Genomic DNA, 24,562 nt, shown 5'->3' on the forward strand with positions numbered 1-24,562 from the left:
GAAAATGCTAGAGTCTATTATTAAGAATGAAATAGCAGGGCATTTAGAAAAACATAATGCAATTAAAACAGAGTCAACATAGTTTTATGAAAGGGAAATCACGTTTGACAAATTTGTTAGAGTTCTTTGAGGATATAACAAGCAGAGTGGATAAAGGGGAACCAGTAGATGTAGTGTATTTGGATTTTCAGAAGGCGTTTGATAAGGTACCACATAAAAGGTTATTGCACAAAATAGGAGCTCAGGGTACTGGGGGTAATGTGTTAGCATGGATTGAGGATTGGCTAACACACAGAAGGCAGACAGTCGGGATTAATGGGTCTTTTTCAGGTTGGAAAGCCATAACTAGTGGATCGTCCAAGGCCCTCAACTATTTACTATCTATATGAATGACTTGGAGGAAGGGACAGAGTGTAGTATATCCAAATTTGCTGACAATACAAAAATAGGTGGAAACGCATGTTGTGATGAGGACACAAAGAATCTGCAAAGGGATATAGATAGGTTAAGCGAGTGGGCAAAAACTTGACAGATGGAGTTCAATTTGGGAAAGTGTGAAGTCATCAACTTTGGTAGGAAGAATAAAAAGGCAGATTATTATTTAGATAAAGACTACAAAATACTGCAGTACAGAAGGATCTGGCTGTTCTTGTACATGAAACACAAAATGTTAGCATGCAGGTAGAGGCCTGCTACCCGACCCGAACCCCACGGGACCCGATGACATGTGTCGGGTTCGTGTCGGGTGGGGCCCATCTTCGGGGGCCGGCTTTCGGGCTCGGGTCAGGTTGGGCCGAGTCCGGATCGGGCTCGGGTCAGGTCGGGCGGGACACACACAGTAAGTGCTCTGCTGGTAGGTATTAAAAATAAAAAAAACTGACCTGAGCTGGGAGTCCAGGACGAAACTGAGTCTGCGCAGTGAGCGAGTGACGTCACTGTGACGTCTCGCGCACGCGCTGCAGTTTCCTGTAGGTTCGGTGTTGGGACGGTAAGTAAACGGATAGTCGGGTCGGGCTCGGGGCAAAATCGGAGGGACTCGGGCCGGGTCGGGCTCTTTTTCCTGACCTAAAGCAGGCCTCTACATGCAGGTGCAGCAAGTAATTAGGAAGGCAAATAGAATGTTGGCCTTTATTGCAAGGGGGTTAGAGTTTAAAAATAGGGAAGTCTTGTTACAACTGTACAGGGTGTTGGTGAGGCCATGTCTGGAGTACTGCATATAGTTTTGGTCCCCATATTTAAGGAAGGATATACTAGGAGTGGAGGCAGTTCAGAAAAGGTTCACTAGGCTGATTCCAGGGATGAAGGGGTTGTCTTGTCAAGAACAGCTAAACAGATTAGGCCTTTATTCATTGGAGTTTAGAAGAATGAGAGGTGATCTTTTTGAAACATATAAGATTCTAAGGGGGCTTGACAGGGTAGATGTTGAGAAGATGTTTCCACTGGTGGGGGAATCTCGAACTAGGGGACATAGTTACAGAATAAGGGGTCACACATTTAAAACTGAGATGCGAAGGAATTTCTTCTCTCAGAGGGTGGTGAATCTCTGGAATTCTCTGCCTCACAGAGTTGTGGAGGCTAGGTCACTAAATGTGTTTAAGGAGGAGGTAGATAGATTTTTGAAATCTCATGGAGTTGAGGGTTATGTAGAGCAGGCCCAAAAGAGGAGTTGAGGCCTGGGACAGATCAGCCATGATCTTATTGAATGGCGGGGCAGGCTTGAGGGGCTGAATGGCCTACTCCTGCTCCTATTTCTTATGTTCTTGTGTTCCAGTAAGGAGTCAACATCCTTACAAAAGGCAAAGAAAAATTGTCACAAAAAGTAGAAAAATCAAAGACTTTAAGGCTTTCAAGCTCATATTAATATAGTATTCGCATGACATATTTTCTGTCATTCCTGGGATGGAGGGATTGTCCTATGGGGAAAGATTAAATAGACTGGGCCTTTATTCTCTAGCATTTAGAAGAATGAGAGGTGATCTCATTCAAACATACAAAATTCTTACAGCGCTTGACGGGGTTGATGCAGGAAGGATGTTTCCCCTGGCTGGGTAGTCCAGAACCAGGGGACACAGTTTCAGAATAAGGGACAGGCCATTTAGGACTGAGATGAGGAGGAATTTCTTCACTCAGAGGGTGGTGAATCTTTGGAATTCTCTGCCCCAGAGGGCAATGGAGGCTCAGTCGTTGAGTATGTTCAAGACTGACATCGATAGATTTCTACATATTAAAAACATCAAGTGATACGGGGATAGTGCAGGAAAATGGTGTTGACGTAGGAGATCAGCCATGACCTCATTGAATGGCAGAGCGGGCTCGAAGGGCTGAGGGGCCTACTCCTATTTCTTATGTTCTTATGTACTGAAAGAATGGTTTTGTAACCTTATTACTTTCATTATACTCAGCATAAATTGTGAGTAACTATGCTCCCCAGTGGTGTTTTGTTGTACAACACAGTTACTTCCATTATTTAGAAAAATCTTAATGATTCAGAAGCTTGAGTAGATCTCAGGGTCATTGAACTTACTGCAGTGTAGCTGTCCCATTATAAATTACTGAGATGTGGCATGTGCTGGAAATTCAATTTCCTGATAGTACATTGTAGATTATTTCTATAACAAACAGTAAACTGCTGTTTTCGGTGAGTGAGCGCCTGCTGGGAAACGTAGTCCCCCTGCTCACCGGTCCCGATGGACGGAACCATAATCCAGGATGATAACTCCCAAACAGCACCACGTGCCTGCATGGCGATTGGCTGTGGCGCAGTTGTGCGACCCCAGAGGTTAATGAGCAGAGTGGGTCACAATGGAGACAGTAGTTGCGGCCAGCCTGAGAAACTGACAGCATGCTGATTAAAGTGGTGAACCCAAGGCTTACGGCCTCGACCCGGCAGGAAGGAAGGAGAGGGAGACAGACAGACAGATAAACACAGAGAGAGGGAGAAAGTTACTGACAAAGAGAGGGGGGGAGAGAGAGAAACGGACACAGAGAGGGGGAGAGAGAGAGGGAGACAGACACAGAGGGAGAGAGAGAGAGAGCAATCACGATCACTCCTGACAGATGGACATCAATCTGGAATACTTTGCATTGCTACATCAAGTGGGTGGGCAGACATTGTTTACTAGTGCAAGCAAAAACATTGCCAGGTATCTCACTAAATCAGTGTTCGATATAGTAAATAAATAAATTAGTCTTCAAATGCACATTTTTGTTGTTTTGATTCATATTAAAATAAATTTCTAATGTTTTTATCTTTTCAAAATTTTCACACCAACCCCCGATGTGGGAAAAAAATTGTAATGGGGGCCCTCACGCGAGAAGACTGGACACCCCTGATACAGATCTATCAGTGTTCTTAAATAACAAATAGAAGGCAGCAATTTCAAACCAGAAATTAATCTGGGGGTCGCGTTTCCGTTTTATCATTACATTATCTGAGTATCTTGATTAGATTGCAGTCTTATAAATAATACTAAGTATCCAATGTTCTATGCATAAAGTACGGCAAAAACATCCAGTAAAGCGTTCCCTCATTTAACTGGAGGACTTTTGATGGCATCTATCAATATAGCAGAAGTGAAAACACAGTCCATAAGAAAAATCAACAGCTAGAAAGGCATTTGGCTCATCAAAACGCATCTCTCCAAAAAGACAGTTGTACATAGGAAAATCACTTTTCTGTGTTGTTTCTTGTTCTAACTAGCTAGCTCTTGAAGCAGCAACAGAACAATGCAACAAAGCTGTCCACTGAAGAATAGGACAGAAAGCAAGAAAACTCCTTTCAGGGCTCAACGGATTAATCTGCCGAGCAGCTGAGGCTTACAGACCAGGAAGGATTCAGATTTGATCCCTGGTCTGTGCTGAGTTAACTGTTTTATCCCAGACAACAATAGAAGTGACCTCTGTCTCTGGGTTAAGGACTACTCAGAATAACTGTCAATGCTCACACAAGAATAATGGCAAATTGGGTAAGCTATCAGAAGGCAAACAGCATGCACGGAACTGCATCCCAACAGGGATTGTGGGGCTGCTCCTTGAGCTGCTGTATTCCTTGTGGTGATGGTGCTTCCAAAATAGCATTAGGGAATTCTAGGATATTGACCCAGCATCAATGAAGGAATGGCAGTGATACAAGACCAAGTCAAAATGATATATGAAATAAAAGCAAAAAATGCTGGGAATACTCAATAGGTCTGGCAGCATCTGTGGTGAGAGAAACAGTTAACTTTTCAGGTCGACCCAAAACATTAACTCTGTTTCTCTCTCCACAAATGCTGCCAGACCTGCTGAGTATTTCCAGCATTTTCTGTTTTTATTTCAGATTTCTAGCATCTGCAGCATTTTGCTTCTGTAAGATTATATGCAACTCGAGGGGGAACTTGCAGGTAGCAATGTTCTCACAATATAGCTGCTCTTGTCCTTCTCAGTGATAAAGGTCATAGGGGAAGGAGGTGCTGTTGAAATGACTTGTTGTAGTGCATCCTGCAGATAGTTCATAGTACAGCCAAAATGTAGCAGCGATGGAAAGAGTGGATATTGAGTCCAGTGTCAGGGGGTCCAATCAAGCAAACTGCTCTGTCCTAAATGACAGTGAGGCATTTAAGTGTTGTTGCAGCTGCATCTATCCAGGAAAATTGAGTGTATATCATCACATTCCCGACTTGAGCCTTGCAGGATGGTAGACTGACTGTAGGCTAAGGAAGAAACTCTAACAAGGAAGGTGTTGAAACATTCATCAAAGTGTATCAGACTCTATCCTGTACTTGTAGCTACAGTGATTACGTGGCTGCTTTAGGTAAGCTTCCAGTCAATGCTGATCCCCAAGATGTTGATGGTGGGAGACTCAACAATGGTGATGTTGATGAAGGTCCGGTGTAGGTGGTTCGACTTTTTCTTGTTGGAAATTTATCATTATCTGGCACCTGACAGCCCAAACCTGGATATTGTCTAAATTCTGCTTTCGGCTGGCATATTGGAATTGTGGAACTGTGGAGCAGTCCACAGACAGCCCCACTCCTGATCTTATGACAGAGGGAAATTCATTGATGAAACTACTGAAGTCGGCACAGTGGCGCAGTGGTTAGCACCGCAGCCTCACAGCTCCAGCGACCCGGGTTCAATTCTGGGTACTGCCTGTGTGGAGTTTGCAAGTTCTCCCTGTGTCTGCGTGGGTTTCCTCCGGGTGCTCCGGTTTCCTCCCACATGCCAAAGACTTGCTGGTTGATAGGTTAATTGGCCATTATAAATTGCCCCTAGTATAGGTAGGTGGTAGGGAAATATAGGGACAGGTGGGGATGTGGTAGGAATATGGAATTAGTGTAGGATTAGTATAAATGGGTGGTTGATGGTCGGCACAGACTCGGTGGGCCGAAGGGCCTGTTTCAGTGCTGTATCTCTAAACTAAACTAAACTAAACTAAATAGTTGAACTGAAGATGCTGCTCTGAGGAACTGCTGCAGCAATATCAGGAACCATGTTCACTGGTCTGACAACTTCTTTCTGTGAATCAGGTGTGACTCTAGCCATTGATGGGTTTTCCCTTTGACACCAATTGACTTCAGTTTTGCTGGAATTCCTTGGCATGCATGTGACTAGTAGATTCCTTCACGTGAGCCACCATCTCTAGCATATGGTTTGCCATGGTCCTCAATGACTGCACCAATGCCTGATGCTCGGAAACCATTCTTCTTTTGAAAGCAGGTCCTGTCTGGATCAAAAGTCCTAAGGCCAATTAGTGAATCTCCTAGAAGTGCTCCATATGCTCCAACAGAGGTCTAGGGATCCAGGATGGAATAGACTATCTCTTTTGATTTCAACTGACTCAGCGATCAGCTAAAGAAAACCATTGGTGCCATTAGTTCTGCTGCCACATCAATCAGTGGCCATAGTGAGGCAGTGCCTTGCAGCAGGAGTATGTATGGAATGGGCAGAATAAGTCTCTCTCTCTCAAGATTGCAACACCTCAAGACCCTTCCATCAGCACCCTCTGAAGTCTGTGAATTTGGCAGCAACTGCATATGGGCAGGCCATCCACACAGTTATGGAAGTGCTAGAACCTGCAGTTAGTAAATCCTGGAACTCAGCTGTAGGGGAGCAAGGACCACCCAAATTCTAAGCACACCCAGAAACCAGTCACGTCATGTACTCATGTCACTCAGGTAGCACAAGACTAATGATAACAGTGCATGAATCATACACAGTCATCAATGAGAAACATTATGCTAGCCAACACTAGGCACTCACATACAAGTATGTTCAGCTATTAAACATCTGGTTGCAATGAAGTTATGTGTAAAGAGTATTTTTGAAAATATTTAGCGGCATGTTTCATCAGGTGGTAGGAATGGAAAATGTATGAATTGGCTGGAAGACTTAAGGTACTTTGGTGAAGCCACAAATGTACAGGACATGAGGGGGGAGGGGGGGGAGGCGGCGTAGACAAGGCTGTGAATGAAATGGGCACATTTCAAAATTAAGAACTTTTCTGCATAAGAGGTTGCCAAATGAATCTGATAGCCAGAAGTGGATACTGGTCTGCAGTCTCTTCAGTGTACTCCTGCTTTTATTGGTGATCCCCTTTCTAAGCCCAAGGATCTTCCTCCTCTTGGACTCCATGATGATGCTTCTTTGCAGAGGAAAAATGCATTACTTGTAAAGTTCTTCTTAGTATATTAAGAGAAAGTGGGTGGCTAAGTAGGCCAACGCAGGTGACACTGTAATTGAAAGTCAGGAAATGGCATACTTGCTAGTACTTACCTTGTTTTAGCCTTCACATTAGAAGATGAGGTTAAAGTATCGCAGACATAAGGAAAAGTAAAAATAAATCAAGGGGAGTAACTTACTATATATAATATAAGTAAAAAAGTAGTAAAGGAGGAAATGATATGACTAAAGGTAGACAAATCTCCAGGACCTGGATAGTTTCAACCTCAGGGAATTAAAAGAAGCAGGTAAAGAAATTGTAGTTGAGTTGAATCATGATCTTCCAAAACTCTCTTTATTCAAATGTCCCCTTGGCTTGAAAAATTGCTAATGTTACACCATTATTTAAGAGGAGAGATAAACTAGGAAATTATAGGTCTATTAGTCAAAAGTCTGTTGCGGGGAAGTTACTAGAATTTGTTATTCGGAACAGAGTGGCTGAGCTGCTGGACAAACATGAACTGATCAGAGACAGCTAGCATGGATTTGTGAAGGGTAAGTCACGTTTAATGAATCTAATCCATTTTTTTTGAGGAAGTAACTAATGTGGTAGATAAGGGAGTGTCTATGGATGCTATTTATATGGACTTCCAAAAGTTATTGGTTAGGTTCTGTTGTGGGACGACCTTAACACCAGATCACCTTCAGGACTGTAAGTGCAGGTCAGCAAAGGAAGTGATGTCGAGTCACACGTGAAGCCTAAGATAGTAAGACATATGTGGATGAGCTTGTGCAGTAACCTTTTATGTATATATGTTCCATTCAGTTACAATAAAACCCCAAGTTCATGTTGGATATTACTTACAGTCCTATGACAATTCCCAACAGATCACACACCAAAGGACAAGTAATATTACATGGCGGCTGCGTCGGGATCTATTTATTTTTTTCTGAAGACCACCGAACATCAGATTGTGGCAACTTTTGATTTTTTTCCCAAGGAATACATCAAAAGAGAGAACAAGGAGCAGAAGCTGCCTACCTGAGTGGCCGAAGATCCAGCAGGACAGCAGCTAGCAAGAGACCCCACAACACTGTAGTGAGCCAAAAGCACATCCAGGACCCCGGGATGTTGGAACTTTGTAAGTACAGCAAGCAGTTTGCTAAAAGATCAGAGCTTTCACCTATCTAGCTAGCAGTGGTTCAAAAAATTTTAAAAGCAGTAGTTGAAGCTATTACTGTTCAAGCTTTCTCAGCTTTTTTTGCTTCATAAGCAGGGCATAAGCCCAAGAGAGCATGAAGAACTAAACAGCGCATCGGAAGGTCCAGCACAGTGAGAAAAGCTAACTGTGGCAGCTACAAATATTGCAGGCTCCCAACCCTCATAAAAAAAAAACGATAGTTCACAGTTTGAAAAAAATCAAACAGCCGTTTAAACAAGCTGTCTCACAGTTAAAAAAATCTCTCTTAAAAGGGAAATACCCTACAAAAGCGAATTTATCTTAAAAGGGAAACAAAAGAACTATTCCTGTGAAAAATACAACCTGCGTAAAAGTTCTGTATTTATATAAAAAAGGATCATTACGACAATGGCTTTCAGATATCCAGTCAAGGACTGGAGGGTGTCAGACACAGCGTCTGCCTTTAAACTATTCCGACAGCAAACACAGCTGTGTTTTGTGCACCTGGAAAAAACTGAACCAGAGAAACAAGCAAACAAAATTATGACTGCACTGGGCAATGAAGGTTTGAAATGGCTCAATACCTCAGGATTGTCAGATGAGAATCTGGAGACCCTAATAAGACATGGACATTCCTGGAGCAGCAACTGAAGGTACAGCTAAATTTCACAGTACATAGGTTTGAGCTAATGACCTACCAGCAAAGGCAAGATGAGTGCATTGATCAATTTGTTGCAAGGTGCCAAGACAAAGCTCGTTATTGTGACTTCGCTGATACTGAATTTTCAGAACACGTTATAGAGCTAGTAATTACATCTACTCAATTAGAGGCCTTTCAAAAAGACCTGCTAGACAAGAAGAAAGGGCACACCATAGATGCAATGCTCAATGATGGAAGGAAATTTGATGCCATCATGGCTGGGCACCAACAGTTACATGCGTTGAGGGCAGCTACAACAATCGGTATGGTTACCAAGGCTCAGAAATCTGCTAAGCCTTGTAGCAAATGTGGCCTGACTCACCCAATTCACAGCTGTCCAGCGTACTGGGATCTGTGCAAAGCTTGTGGCATGGGAGGGCATTGGGCAAGGGATCACAGAAGGTTGAGCTCAAATACTGCACACAAGAATAGTGGCAGATCACAGGCAGAATGTCTGCAAGAAAGGATGGCAAACACTACAAGAGGTATGCCAACACACAACAAAAGACCAAGCAGGTACATCAGGTCAGCAGAGAGACAGATTACCAGGAGCACATTGATGAAGAGTGCACTTGTGTGAACAGCGAGCAAGCATTCCACATTGTCAATCTGGATCAGCATGCCAAAGCTATTACGTAATCTGAGGGATTCACTATGATCGGAATTATAAGTCCACAGAAGAGTGGCAAGCATGAGCTCAGAGTAAAAATCGACACCAGAACAGGTGCAAACACTCTACCTGTTCGTATACTGAAGGACATGTACTCCAAGAAATGGGAATTCACGGTGCAACTCACCATAACTAGGCTGTTGGCCAACAATAGTCCTCCAATCAAGTGCATTGGAACAATAACCCAACAATGCAGCTATGGGAGCTCCAAATGGCTACCACAAACGTTTTACATTGTGGACACAACTGGACCAGCTGTCACTGGACTTCTAGTATGTCAAGATCTATGAATTATCACAATAGATGAAGTCAGTAACATACCGAAAAAGGCAGAAAATGTCCAGGCTGTGTGTATCGGGTCGGTCCACATAAAGGATGAGACAACGGCTGGGAGTCTTGGCACAACGAGGCAGTACGGCCAGGAGTCTCTCCTCAGACTTCAGTTCATTGCAGCAAGTACCTGGAGGCCAGAGGGATTGCCAGTGATTGGCTATGTTGCCAGTCATCATTTTTCCAAGCTTTCCAAATGAGGGAAGAGATTCACAACAAAAAGATCCGGGCGAATAAGCAAACCTCCTCGACGTTTTACAGACAGTTAAATTTGCTTATCTGTAAATAACGTTTTGTATAGTTAGTCCGAACTATATCGTTGTCTCTTCTACACATACTTTTATCTTTGGGGGAGGAAAAGGGGGATGTTGTGTGATGACCTTAAGACTGGACCATCTGAAGGACTGCAAGCAGAGGAAGTGATGTCAAGTCACACGCAACCTGGCAGTTGCGGGTGGAGCCCAGGATAGTAAGGCGTGTGTAGGTGAGCTCGCTCAGTAACCTTTTATGTACATATGTTCCCAGTTCAGTTATAATAAAACCCCAAGTTCATTTTGGATATTACTTGTAGTCCTGTGACTCTGAACACCAGACAACACACCAAAGGACAATAATATTACAGGTTCTACATCAGAGACTGTTAACAAAAATGAGAGCGCATGAAATTGGAGGCAATCTATGGATATAGGAAGTGCATTAGCAGGTAGGAGAGAGACTAGGGATAATGGGTATGTGGCCCAATTGGCATGTTGCGACAAGTGTTGTCCCCCAGGATCCGAAGTGGGACTTGAATCCACAAACTCTGACTTAGAACTGACTACTACTACTGAGCCACGGCTGACTGTGGATTGACTCATTTTGGAGGTATCTTGAGTAGCACCTTGGAATGACTGTGAGGAAAAGTTAAGGGCTGTTGTGACTTTGACAACTACTGTCAATGAGTTTATCTGAAAATCACTTTGTAGAATGTGCAGAACTTTGGTGCTAGCATACTTTCAGGTAGTGTACCTGGTACAGCCCAACCTTCCTTGCAGCTCTCCATTGATCCTCCTCTCCTTCTTCCAAAAAATATAAATGCAGGGAAAATTCCCATGGTGAGACCCATTCTGCTAGTATTCATGACTTTAGCAACAGTGGTATTGACGCATTTTCCACAAGAGTACCTGAATACCTATGTGATAGGGAAAAAAAACACACAAATAAAACTTAATATGATGTAATTTCTTGAGGTCATGAGGCAGAGCACTTTATAAGCATATTTGTTAATAGATGAGACTGCAGCAATTGTGGATGGCCATATTTATGGGTATGTCAGTACAGTGGTAACCACAGGGTTAGGGGATCAAATCCCATACATATTTTATATTTATGAAAAGCTTGCTATTTGAATAAATAACAATGTTATTCTTTTGAAATTTTGTTCTGCCTTTTTAAAAAGGTACACAATGTAATGAAAAAAAGAGATGTCTTTTGATTTTCCTGCAGAACTTCTCTGCACACAATGATCCAATCCAACACAACAATTTCTGAATTTGAATTCAATAATTCTGGTAGCTTTTATGGCTGGCATCAGAAAAATTACTAAAATGTCATAAAAATCCAACTGGTTCAATAATATCCTCTGTAAAGGTCCTAGTTAATGTAGCGTACAAGAGACTCTAGCTAACTCTTAATGCCCTGAAATGGTCTAGCAAATCGTTCCACTGTAAAGTCAAACATGAGAGCAACTAGGACTATATAATAAATACCTACATTCCATATATAGGTGGGGTAAGATGCAGTAAGGTCGAAGGAAGCTTGTGTGGAGCATAAGCACTGACATAGACCTGTTAGATCAAATGGCCATTTTCTGTGCCATAAAATTCTATGTAAATTTTAAAAAGGGCACATTGATGAAAAGGAATTATCCCGATGAAAATGCCTAGTGTTATTGCATTACTTTAAGGGACATATCTAAAATGTTTGTCCATCACCAGACAAGATGTGATATACAGACCCATGTGATCTCTAGGCAGTTGCTGGAAGCAGCTACAGAAACAGGACATGTTACCCTACCTTCCCAGTACTGCTGTATATAAGTTAGTATCTTCAATAAAAGAACCCACCTTGTGGATTTGCCGATCTTGTCTGTGTAATTGTTGGTCTGCATCAAGAAAGAGAAAACGCAATATGGTGGCAGTTGGTGGTTACTGAAGATCAGATTCATGTTTCTGCAGATCCTGCAAAGCTGAACCCATCCACTCACTACAGAAGCTCCGGTCTGAAGGCTTGCAAGCTCATCAGGTTTGTCTGTGATCCTTGCGGTAACGTCGAAGTCTTTATAAGTGACTCTGCGATACTGCTGGCATCGAACACACAGCAAGTCCACATTGTCAAGGCACCACACCTAACGTTGACTGGCAGGCATCGGGTCTCGATTCTACAGCTTTACTTTAAGGGAATGAGAGTCTGCATCAAGCTGCGATTTCCGACTGCACAGGAAACAATCCGTCAAAAGCCGACTCCGAGAGGTATCCATTGGACAGAGCTCTGTCAGACGGGAGCACCATTATCGCTGAAGGGCAACCAGATCGGGAGTTCAGAATCACGAAATCGTTACAGTGCAGAAGTAGGCCATTCAGCCCATTGCATCCGCACAGGCTCTCTGAAAGAGAAATTCCCTCAGTTCCATTGCCCCGCCTTCTCCCCATAACCCAGCACATTCTTCCTTTTCATATAACACTCCCTTTTGAATGCTTCAATTGAACCTGCCTCCACCACATTCTCAGGCAGTGCATTCCAGACCTGAACGACTCTATGCATGAAAAAGTTTTTCCTCATGTCTCTTTTGCTTCTTACCAAATACTTTAAATCTGTGTCCTCTCGTTCTCAATCCTTTCACGAGTGGGAACAGTTTCTATCTACTCTGTCCAGACCCCTCATGATTTTGAATACCTCTATCAAATCACCTCTCTGTCTTTTCTTCTCCAAGGAAAACAGTCCTAATTTCTCCAATCTATCTTCATAACTGAGGTTCCTCACCCCAGAACCATTCCTGTGAATCTTTTCTGTATGCTCTCCAATGCCCTCATGTCTTTCCTAAAGTGCGGCGCCCAGAACTAGACGCAATACTCCAGCTGAGGCCGAACTTGTCTTATACAAGTTCAACATAACTTCCTTGATCTTGTACTCTATGCCCCTATTAATAAAGCCGAGGATACTATATGCTTTAGTAACTGCTTTCTCAACCTGTCCTGCCACCTTCAATGACTTATGCACATATACACTCAGGTTCTTCTGCTCCTGCCCCCCTTTTAGAATTGTACCCTATATTTTATATTGTCTCTCCATGGTCTTCCTTTCAAAATGAATCACTTCACATTTCTCTGCATTGAACTTCATCTGCCACCTGTCTGCCCATTTCACCAACTTGTCTCTGTCCTGTTGAAGTTCTACACTATCCTCCTCACAGTTCCCAATGCAGGAGGGTGAATGATCAATCACAGCATGGCCAGGCAGAAGCATCCGTGCGCGGCAGCCTCCAAGCATTTGAAAAGGCCTGAAGACCTCCATAGCCATTTTCTTTCTCTCTTGAAGGTCTCAGGCGAGCTTTATAAATAAAACCAAAATTTCAGCTCCATTACTGACCATTTCATAGTTGTTCAGGAGAGCTGAAGAATTTTTTTTTCCCCATATATCATTACTGATCAGGAGAGCTTTTCTCGCACAGGAATCGCCCTTCATGGACAGGGCCTAAAGAAAGCGGGCGAACCCAGAGCCGGCGTCACGCTCGCAAAGCCTTCCTCTACTGCTCCATTAGGCTGTGGTAGCCAGTGGAACAGCAGGCAGTGATTTTTTTTTCGAAACTTCGAAGGCTTTGTTTTTAGCTGCTGCAGTGATTTTTCTTCCCAAAGCTGCAAGGCAGTTTTTTTTGGTTACAAAGAAAGCTTATACTTGACAATTATTGAAAAAAAGAGGCATGCTGTCGAAGCTTTTCATCTTGTACTCACCAAGACGGATACAAGAATGCCAAATTTCAAAGGGAGCAACAATTTATACTGCATGAGAAAAGGGTGCTAATTGGTTAGCAAGTCGACTCTGGTCGAGGTGTTGCCATGGAGCATGCACCAGGGAACCATTATCCCCATGCTTTTGTTTAATTCAAAAAAGGCACAGTGCCTTGACATGTTCCTTTTGCCTGCATACGTAGCTGCTAGCAATTGTAAGTGAGCCACATTGCGAGCCCAACTGATAATCTTAAATTGGTTGTTAATAATACTTAGCACACTCGGGACTGTTCAGCAAGTACTGTCCAATCGCGGAATCACATCTAATGTTGTACACTGTGTTCTGAATTTTGCAAGTACGCGCTGGTTGAGTAAAGTCAGTACTCTGCCTATTGCAAACAACTGAAGGAACGTGTTGTTTGATATGATCCGCCAGTCATTGTGATATACAGCCTACGTACCTGGCATCGCACCGGCACTGAAATTCATATACCACACTACTCATTTGTGTGGTAGGCAGAATGTCTTTTTGGCTTGATGGCATCATTCTATTAGTGGAAAATACCATTCATGTTGCTACAGCTTCACCGGTTGCTCAAATTTTGAAATATCTTACCCTTACAGGGTAATTTGTGGTAAACTGGGCACTTTCAATGTCCGAAAGTAGTGGCCTTAGACCCATTCGTGAGTGCGCGATACACAGTGAGCAATGATCTAATCCGGATGGCCATTATTCCACAGGATAGCTTTGATGCGCCCTATTTCGACGTCAAGCTTGCATGGTGAGCAAATTGCTTAGGCCCTATTTACAAGATTGCCAATAAGGCCAATCTTATAGCGTGTGGAGCTATAGGAATCCCAATGCGTATATTGACCAGTAGAGGTAGGCTTGCAGTAGGCAGTAGCAGAGAACCCATTAGCAGATTTCTCAAGTAGCACATCAAGGAAAGGGAGCTCATTAGACTGCTCCATTTCAAAGGTGAATTTGAGTGCAGGTTGGGGCGCATTAAGGTATGTAAGGAAATTCTAACATGCAACTGCAGATTCAAATATAGCAAACATATCTACGTATTAGAAATGTGCAAGGGGTAAAAGGTTAGAGGTCATTCCATAGAAAATGCATTTTTCATGGAAATCGATGAAAATGTTAGCAAGAGCTGAGCCTAGAGGAGATCTCATGACAACACCATATGTTTGGGCATTCATGATATCATTAAAGCTGAACTCAACTGCACATGTTTCTAAGTTCAGAAGTTCAATGAATACAGATACAGAAAGTGGTGGTGTGTCTACATTGCCATGATATAGTGTTGCGGCGAAAATGTCCATGGCTTCCTTGAGTGGCACACTAGTGAATAAGCTCGCAATGTCGAACGAGCACATTGACATGGCATTGCATCGATATGCAGGTCATATATAGTCTTTGTGAAGATGAATGTGTCTATCCTGATGACTGCAAGATGAAAAGCTTCGACAGCACGTCTCTTTTCTCAGCACTACTCAAGTTCTGTAATAACAAGTGACTATTAATGCTTATATTGCCAGTTAAAGGGCAAGACAGTGACCACAGAACTTAACACTTTAAGGGCAGTTCAAGTTTAAATCTTTAATCCTGCCACTGATACTGTTCAAGACAAAAATTACAAGAAGTTTCCAGCCCTAAACTGTAAGGCAACAGACCTCCTGACTGAATTTAAATTATTCAGGCAGAGAATGGAACTGTGTTTTCTTGACTTGGCTGTTGCTGAGCCAGATAAACAAGCAATTAAAGTTCAGATTGCCAATGGGAGTGAAGGCCTCCACAGGTTAAATACGTTCAGTCTTTCGGAGGATGACTTAAAAGACCCAAGTAAAATATGGTTCAAATTGAAAGACCAGTTGAATGTCAAACTCAACTTCAGAGTACACAGTCTCAAGTTTATGTTGTTCCAGCAGCAGGAAATGGAGACAATAGACCAATTCATCAGCCGACGTAGAAATAAGGGGCGTGATTTAGATTTTTCTGAGGCCGAGCTTGCTTACAGGATTATCGAGCTTGTGATAGCTTTCAGCCCTATTGAAGCATTCCAAAAAGACCTCCTTGACCAACCCAAAGGCTACAGTTTAGATGCTTTGCTTAAAAGCAGTCATAAATTCAAAACCATCCTTACGGCCAGGCAGAGTCTACAAGCCCTGTGCACTTTGTCTACTATTGGCACCATTGCCAACACAGCCCAACCTGACAAGCCATGTAAGCGGTGTGTTAGAACATAGAACAGTACAGCACAGTACAGGTCCTTCGGACCACGATGTTGTGCCGAACCTTTAACCTACTCTAAGATCAAACTACCTACATACCCTTCATTCTACTATCATCCATGTACCTATCCAAGAGTCGCTTAAATGTCCCTAATGTATCTGCTTCTACTACCACCGCTGGCAGTGCATTCCAAACACCCACCACTCTCTGTGTAAAGAACCTACCTCTGACATCTCCCCTAAACCCTCCTCCAATCACCTTAAAATTATGCCCCCTGGTGATAGCCTTTTCCACCCTGGGAAAAAGTCTCTGGCTATCCACTCTAGCTATGCCTCTCATCATCTTGTACACCTCTATCAAGTCACCTCTCATCCTTCTTCGCACCAATGAGAAAAGCCCTAGCTCCCTCAACCTTTCTTCATAAGACATGCCCTCCAGTCCAGGCAGCATCATGGTAAATTTCCTCTGCACCCTCTCTAAAGCTTCCACATCCTTCCGATAATGAGTCGACCAGAACTGAACACAATATTCCAAGTGTGGTCGAACCAGGGCTTTATAGAGCTGCAGCATAACCTCGGGGCTCTTAAACTCAATCCCCCTGTTAATGAAAGCCAACACACCATACGCCTTCTTAACAACCCTATCAACTTGGGTGGTAATTTTGAGGGATCTATGGACATGGACCCCAAGATCCCTCAGTTCCTCCACACTGCCAAGAATCCTGTCTTTAAGCCTGTATTCTGCATTCAAATTCGACCTTCCAAAATGAATCACTTCACACTTTTCCAGGTTGAACTCCATCTGCCACTTCTCAGCCCAGCTCTGCATCCTGTCAATGTCCCGTTGCAACCTACAACACTATCCACAACTCCAGCAACCTTTGTGTCATCGGCAAACAACCTAACCCAGCCTTCTACTTCCTCATCCAAGTCATTTATAAAAATCACAAAGAGCAGAGGTCCCAGAACAGATCCCTGCGGAACACCAATGGTCACCGAGCTCCAGGCTGAATACTTCCCATCTACTACCACCCTCTGTCTTCTATGGGCCAGCCAATTCTGTATCCAGACAGCCAAATTTCCCTGTATCCCATGCCTCCTTACTTTCTGAATGAGCCTACCATGGGGAACCTTATCAAACGCCTTGCTAAAATCCATATACACCACATCCACTGCTCTTCCTTCATCAATGTGTTTTGTCACATTCTCAAAGAATTCAATAAGGCTTGTGAGGCATGACCTGCCCCTCACAAAGCCATGCTGACTATCTCTAATCAAACTATACTTTTCCAAATAATCATAAATCCTGTCTCTCAGAATCCTCTCCAATAATTTGCCCACCACCGACGTAAGACTGACTGGTCTGTAATTCCTAGGGTTATCCCTATTCCCTTTCTTGAACAAGGGAATAACATTTGCCACCCTCCAATCATCTGGTACTACTCCAGTGGACTGTGAGGACGCAAAGATCATCGCCAAAGGCGTGGCAATCTCTTCCCTCGCTTCCCGTAATAACCTTGGGTATATCCCGTCTGGCCCCGGGGACCTATCTATCCTCATGTCTTTCAAAATTTCCAGCACATCCTCCTTCTTAACATCAACCTATTCAATGTTCTTGTACATTCTCAAAAGAAACTGTCCAGCCTTCTGTGATATTTGCAAATCATGTGGCAAGAGAGGGCACTGGAAGCGCCAATGCAATAAACCTAAGTCACAACAAGACAAGCCAGAGTCAGATGCATGACAGGTACGGCATCCCAACAGACAGTGGGAACAGTCCAAATTTCAAAGGCAAAAAATACACAAGATGACCAGCCAGACCGAAAGGTTGGAAGGTGAGGATGACCAAGGCACTGACACACAAAGTAAACAGGCATTTCATACTGTCAACCTCACGGTGTGTATTGACACGGTGGGACCTTCGGAAGCCTTTGCTACCACCCAGATTATTTGCCCACAAAAACCTAGCAAACACACACTCTGGACCAGGATTGACACAGGTGCGAGCACCAATATTCTACCACTCCGTATCCTGAAGAATATGTATTCACAGAAATGGCAAACTATGGCTCAACCAATCACCGGCAAGCTCACAGCATACATTGGTCCAGCAATTCTGTCTTTGGGATCCATAATGCTCGATTCACCAAGCAATCCCATTGCCAAATGGACACGATCGAAGACACAACTCGGACCAAACATTCTGGACAGTCAAGACTGTGAGACTGCATAGCGACCACAAATTGAACCGACAGTCGGGGCATGTCATTAGACAACCAATATGCTTTAGAGACTTGTAAATTTGTTGCTGTATACTTTAAACATTTAATACTTTTTCACTCGCTGTATTGTAAATAGTTTTGATTATTTTATGACACATTTTTCATTTACAAAAAAAGGTGGATGTTGTGGTATTACTTTAAGGGACGTATCTAAAATGGTTGTCCATCACCAGACAGGATGTGATGTACAGGTGATCTCTAGACAGTTGCTGGAAGCAGCTACGGAAACATAAATGTTACAGTCCAGAAGGAGGCCATTCAGCCCATCATGTCTGCACCAGCTCTCCGAATGAGCAATTCACCTAATGCCATTCCCCCGCCTTCTCCCCGTAACCCTGCACATTCTTCCTTTTCAGATAATAGTCTAATTCCCTTTTGTTGAACCCACCTCCACCACACTCTCAGCCAGCGCATTTTCCTCATGTCACTTTTGCTTCTTTTGCCAATCACTTTAAATCTTGTCTTCTTGTTCTTGATCCTTTCACGAGTGGGAACAATTTTTCCTGATCTACTCTGTCCAGACCCCTCGATTTTGAATACCTCTACCAAATCTCCTCTCAGCCTTCTCTTCTCCAAGGAAAACAGTTCCAAATTCTCCTATCTGTCTTCACACCTGAAGTTCCTCTTCCTTGGAACCAGTCTCATGAACCTTTTCTGTCCTCTCTCCAATGCCTTCACATCTTTCCTAAAGTGCGGCGGCCAGAACTGGACGCAATACTCCAGTTGAGGCCATACTAGTGGCATATACAAGTTTGACATAACCTGCTTGCTCTTGTACTCTATGCCCCTATTAATAAAGCCCAGAACACTGTACGCTTTATTAACCACGTTCTCAATCTGTCCTGCCACCTTCAATGACTTACGCACATAAACCCCCAGGTCCCTCTGCTGTTGCACCCTCTCGGGGTTTTCCAGCGGCCTTTAAAAAAAAGTCGGAACCCACCGGAAAACCCCGAATCTATCCAAAGTTGGGAAACCACTGTTCCTGATGTCAGCACCTGTCAGCTGTGAAACTGACAGTGCGATGTTTTTTAAACCAACCACAAAGCTGCTGTGCTGAGCGCTCCCACTCCCTGCAACGGTCAAAGAGAGAGAGGGCAGGGAGAGAAGGGGGGAGATAGGGAGAGAGGAGGGGAGAGGGTGGAGGGAGAGAGGGGGGCAGAGAGAGAGGGGAAGGGGACAGAGAGAGGGGGACACACACAGACCAAAGATGACAGAGAGGGGGGAACATCGAGAGGGATTCACAGGGAGTGAATGAGAGACAGAGGGAGAGAGAGTGATCAAGATCACTCCTAACAGATGGACATCTATTCGGAATACTCCGCATCCCTACAAACGTACAGGCAAACATTGACTACTTGTGCAAGCAAACAAATGCAAGTTATCTCACTGGATCAGTATCCAACTGTGGCGGCACAGTGGCGCAGTGGTTAGCACCGCAGCCTCACAGCTCCAGCAACCCGGGTTCAATTCTGGGTACTGCCTGTGTGGAGTTTGCAAGTTCTCCCTGTGTCTGCGTGGGTTTCCTCCCACAGCCAAAAAGACTTGCAGGTTGATAGGTAAATTGGCCATTATAAATTGCCCCTAGTATAGGTAGGTGGTAGGGGAATATAGGGACAGGTGAGGATGTGGTAGGAATATGGGATTAGTGTAGGATTAGTATAAATGGGTGGTTAATGGTCGGCACAGACTCGGTGGGCCGAAGGGCCTGTTTCAGTGCTGTATCTCTAAATCTAAATCATAAAATCTAAAAAGAAAGTAAGCCAATAAATTAATCTTCTCATTTAAAGCTTCTTCATAAAAATGCACATTTGTTGTTCTTTGATTAATAATTAGATACATTTTTAATGCCTTTATCTTTCCAAAATTATCTCACGAGCCTCCTATGTAAGACAAAAATTGTAATGTGGCCCCACACGCGAAAAGATTAGACAATCCTGTTCTACACTATCCTCCTCAGTTCACAATTGTTCCAAGCTTTGTATCATCTGCAAATTTTGAAATTATGCCCTCTACACCAAGGTCTAGGTCATTAATATACATCAGGAAGAGCAAGGGTCCCAACACCAACCCCTGGAGAACTACAAACCTTCCTCCAGTCCGAAGAACATCCATTAACCACTACTCTCTGTTTTCTGTCACTCGGCCAATTTCGTATCCATGTTGCTACTGTCCCTGTTATTTCATGACCTATAATGTTGCTTACAAGTCTGTTGTGCGGCACTGTATCAAATGCCTTTTGGAAGTCCATGTATACCACATCAACAGCTTTGCCCTCATCAACCCTCTCTGTGCTGGCTTTCCTTAATTAACCCACATTTGTCCGTGTGACTATTAATTTTGTCCTGAATTAATCTTTCTAGAAGTTTTCCCACCACTGAAGTTAAACTGACTGGCCTGTAGTTGCTGGACTTACCTTTACACCTTTTTTGAACAAGGGTGTAACATTTGCTATTCTTCAGTCCTCTGGCACCACCCCTGAATCTAAGGAAGACTGGAAAATTATGGCCAGTGCCTTCACAATTTCCACTCTCACTTCCCTCAGTATCCTTGGATGCATCTCATCCGGCCCTGGTGCTTTATCAACTTTAAGTATTGATAGCCTATCTAATACCTCCTCCTTGTCAATTTTAAATCCTTCTAGTGTATTAATTACCTCCTCTTTCACTGTGACCTGGGTAGCATCTTTTTCCCTGGTAAAGAGAGATGCAAAGTATTCATTTAATACTTCAGCTATTCCCTCTGCCTCTATGCGTAAATCCCCTTATAGGTCCCGAATCAGCCCTACTCCACTTTTTACTATTTAAATGCTAATAAAAGACTTTGGGATTCCCTTTTATGTTAGCTGCCAGTCTCTTTTCATACTCTGTCTTTGCTTCTCTTATTTGCCTTTTCACTTCCCCTCTGAACCTTCTATATTCAGCCTGGTTCTCAATAGTATTCTCTACCTGGCATCTGTCATAAGCACACTTTTTCTTCTTCATCTTCATCTCTATTTCTTTTGTCGTACAGGGAGCTCTGGATTTATTTGCCCTACCTTTCCCCTTCAAGGGCATATACCTTGACTGTGCCTGAACTATCTCTTCTTTGAAGGTAGCCTATTGTTCAGCTATTGTTTTTCCTTCCAACTTTTGGTTCCAAATTATTCAGCCCAGATCCATTCCTAAGCCACCGAAGTTGGCTTTCCCCCAGTTAATTATTCTTACTTTAGATTGTTCTTTGTCCTTTTCCATAACCAACCTAAACCTTATGATACAATGATCACTGTTGCCTAAATGTTCTCTGACTGATATTTGATCCACTTGGCCCACCTCATTCCCAAGAACTAGGTCCAGCAGTGCCTCCCCTCTTATTGGACTTGAAACATATTGCTGTAGAAAATTTTCCTGATCACATTCTAGGAATTCTTGCCCCTCTCTGCCCTTTACACTATTACTATCCCAGTCTATAGTTGGATAATTTAAGTCCCCCATTACAGCTACTCTATAATTCTTGCATCTCTCTGTAATTTCCTAGCAAATCCTTTACACTAGTTGGTGGTCTATAGACTACACCAAGCAATGTAACTGTACCTTTTTTGTTCCTTAGCTCTAGCCAAATAGATTCCAACCTTGACCCTTCAGGGATATCCTCTCTCTCCAGCACTGCGATGCTCTCCTTAATCAATGCAGCCACTTCTCCCCCTTTTCTTCCTTTTCTATCTTTCCTGAACACCTTGTATCCAGGAATATTTAACACCCAGTCCTGCCCTTCTTTGAACCAGGTCTCTGTTATAGCTACAACATCATATTTCCATGTCAATCTGTGCCTGTAACTCGCCAATCTTACTAACAACACTCCATGCATTCACATTCAAGCACATTATCCCTGATTTAGACTTTATTACTTTCTCCCTTACTCTGACCCCACCTAATAACTTACTATTGCCTACTCTAGTACTATCTATCTCTCCCAGTATTCTGTGCACCTTGGTATTGCTTACTGATATTTCCTCCTGGTTCCCACACTCCTCCCAAATTAGTTTAAAACCTCCCCAATAGCATTAGCAAATCGCCCCGCAAGGAAATTTGTCCCCGCTCTGTTCAGGTGCAACCCATCCAGCCTGTACAGGTCCCACCTTCTGCAGAACTGGTCCCAGTGTCCCAGGAATCTAAAGCCCTCCCTCCTGCACCATCTTTCCAGCCATGATTTCATCTGCACCTCCTATCTCCTCCTATTTCTCTACTCGACGTGTGGTACTGGGAGTAATCCGGAGATTACTACTTTTGAGGCCCTGCTTGCTAATTTCTTACCTAACTCACTAAACACTTCCTGCAGGACCACATCCCTCTTCCTACCTACATCATTGGTACGAATGTGGACCACGGCTGCTGGCTGTTCAGCCTCCCCCCTCAGGGTGCTCTGCAACCATTCAGTGACAATCTTGACCCTGGCACCAGGGAGGCAACACACCATCCTGGATTCATGTCTGCGGCCACAGAAACGCCTGTCTGTTCCCTTGACTATTGAATCTCCTATCACTATTGCTCTTCCAGTATTCTTTGTGCCCCCCTGTACGGCTGAGCCACCTGTGGTGCCATGGCCTTGGCTCTGGCTGCAGTCCCAGATGAACCATCACTTTCCTCAGTATTCAGAACTGAATACCAGTTGAGAGTGAGAAGCATTCAGGAGTTTCCTGCACTAACTGCCTGTTTCTTCTTGACTGTCTGACCGTCACCCATTCCCTCTCTCCCTGCATACTCTTAAACTGTGGGGTGACCACAGCTATTAACATGCTATCCACGAAGCTCTCAACCAAAACGATGCTCCACAGTGGTGCCAGCTGTTGCTCAAGTTCCAAAACACAAAGCTCAAGGTGCTGCAACTGACAACACCTCCTACATATATGGTTATCCAGGACATGAGAAGTGTCCTGGAGTTACCACATAGCACAGAATGTGCACTCTAGAGGTTGGAGCAGCCCTGCCATTTCTGTTAGTTAATAACTTTGCTACTGCTAATAAACCTTACGACAGCTAATAAACCTTTACCAATACTGATAAACCTTACTACTATTAATAAACCTTACTAATAATAAACCTTCCTAATGCTAATAAAACTTATTAATACAGACAAACCCTACTAATACTTAATACTCCTCACTAGCAGTAATAAACCTCACTTCAAAAATGAAAGATAAGACTCACCAGTTTATTCCCTAGTTTAGATAAGATAAATAGGAAATACTCACCCAACAATCACCTATCTGCTTCCCTGTGATGTCACACCTCAATTTTTCTTTCTGAGCGCTGGCTCTGAACCTACAGACTGGCAGTGGTGGCAGCTAATCCTACTCTGCTGCCGCTGTTTCCCACTGCTCTCTCAGTGAAGTCTCGCTCTCTCTCCTGGGCTCTTTGTGTCCCTCTCTGCTCTCACTGTTTCCCGCTGCTCTCTCAGTGAAGTCTCACTCTCTCCAGAGCTCTTTATGCCCCACTCTGTTCTCAATGTTTCCCGTTGCTTTCTCAGTGAACTCTCGCCCTCTTTCCTGGGCTCTTTATACCCTGCATTGCTTTTGCTGTTTCCCGTTGCTTTCTCAGTGAAGTCCTGCCCTCTCTCCTGGGTTCTTTATGCCCCGCTCTACTCTTGCTATTTCCCACTGTTCTCTCAGTGAAGTCTTGCTCTTTCTCCTGGGCTCTGTGTCCACTCTGCTGTCACTGTTTCCCGCCGCACTCTCAGTGAAGTTTCGCTCTCTCCAGAGTTCTTTATGTCCCACTCTGCTCCCACTGTTTCCCACCACTCTCCAAGTGAAGTCTCGCTCTCTCTCCTGGGCTCTTTATGCCTGCTCTGCTCCCACTGTTTTGTGGCACTTTCTCAGTGAACTCTTGCTCTCTCTCCTGGACTCTTTATGTCCCGCTGTCACCGTTTCCCGCTGCTCTCTCAGTGAAGTCTTACTCTCTCTCCTGGATTCCTTTTGGCCCGCTCTGCTCTCGCTGTTTCCCACTGCTTTCTCAGTGAACTCTCGCTCTCTCCTGGGCTCTTTATGCCCCACTCTGCTCCTGCTGTTTCCCACCGCTCTCAGTGAAGTCTCGCTCTCTCCTGGGTTCTTTATGCCCCTCTCTGCTCTCACTATTTCCCGTTGCTTTCTCAGTGAACTCTCACCCTCTCTCCTGGGCTCTTTATGTCCCACTCTACTCGCTATTTCTCACTGCTCCCTCAGTGAAGTCTCACTCTCTCTGCTGGGCTCTTTGTGCCCCACTCTGCACTCACGGTTTCCCGCTGCTCTCTCAGTGATGTCTCGCTCTCTCCAGAGCTCTTTATGCCCCACTGTGCTCCCACTGTTTACCCACTGCTCTGTCGGTGAAGTCTCACTCTTTTTCCTGGGCTCTTTATGTCCACTCTGCTCCCGCTGTTTCCTGCCGCTTTCTCAGTGAACTCTTGTTCTCTCTCCTGGCTCTTTATATCCTGCTCTGCTCTCGCTGTTTCTTGCCGCTCTCTCAGTCAAACAAGAGGTGTTACTCTACCTTCCCAGTATTGCTGTATACAATTTAGTATCTTCA

Source organism: Heterodontus francisci, chromosome 2 (assembly GCF_036365525.1).
Source record: "Heterodontus francisci isolate sHetFra1 chromosome 2, sHetFra1.hap1, whole genome shotgun sequence".
Classification (NCBI taxonomy): domain Eukaryota; kingdom Metazoa; phylum Chordata; class Chondrichthyes; order Heterodontiformes; family Heterodontidae; genus Heterodontus; species Heterodontus francisci.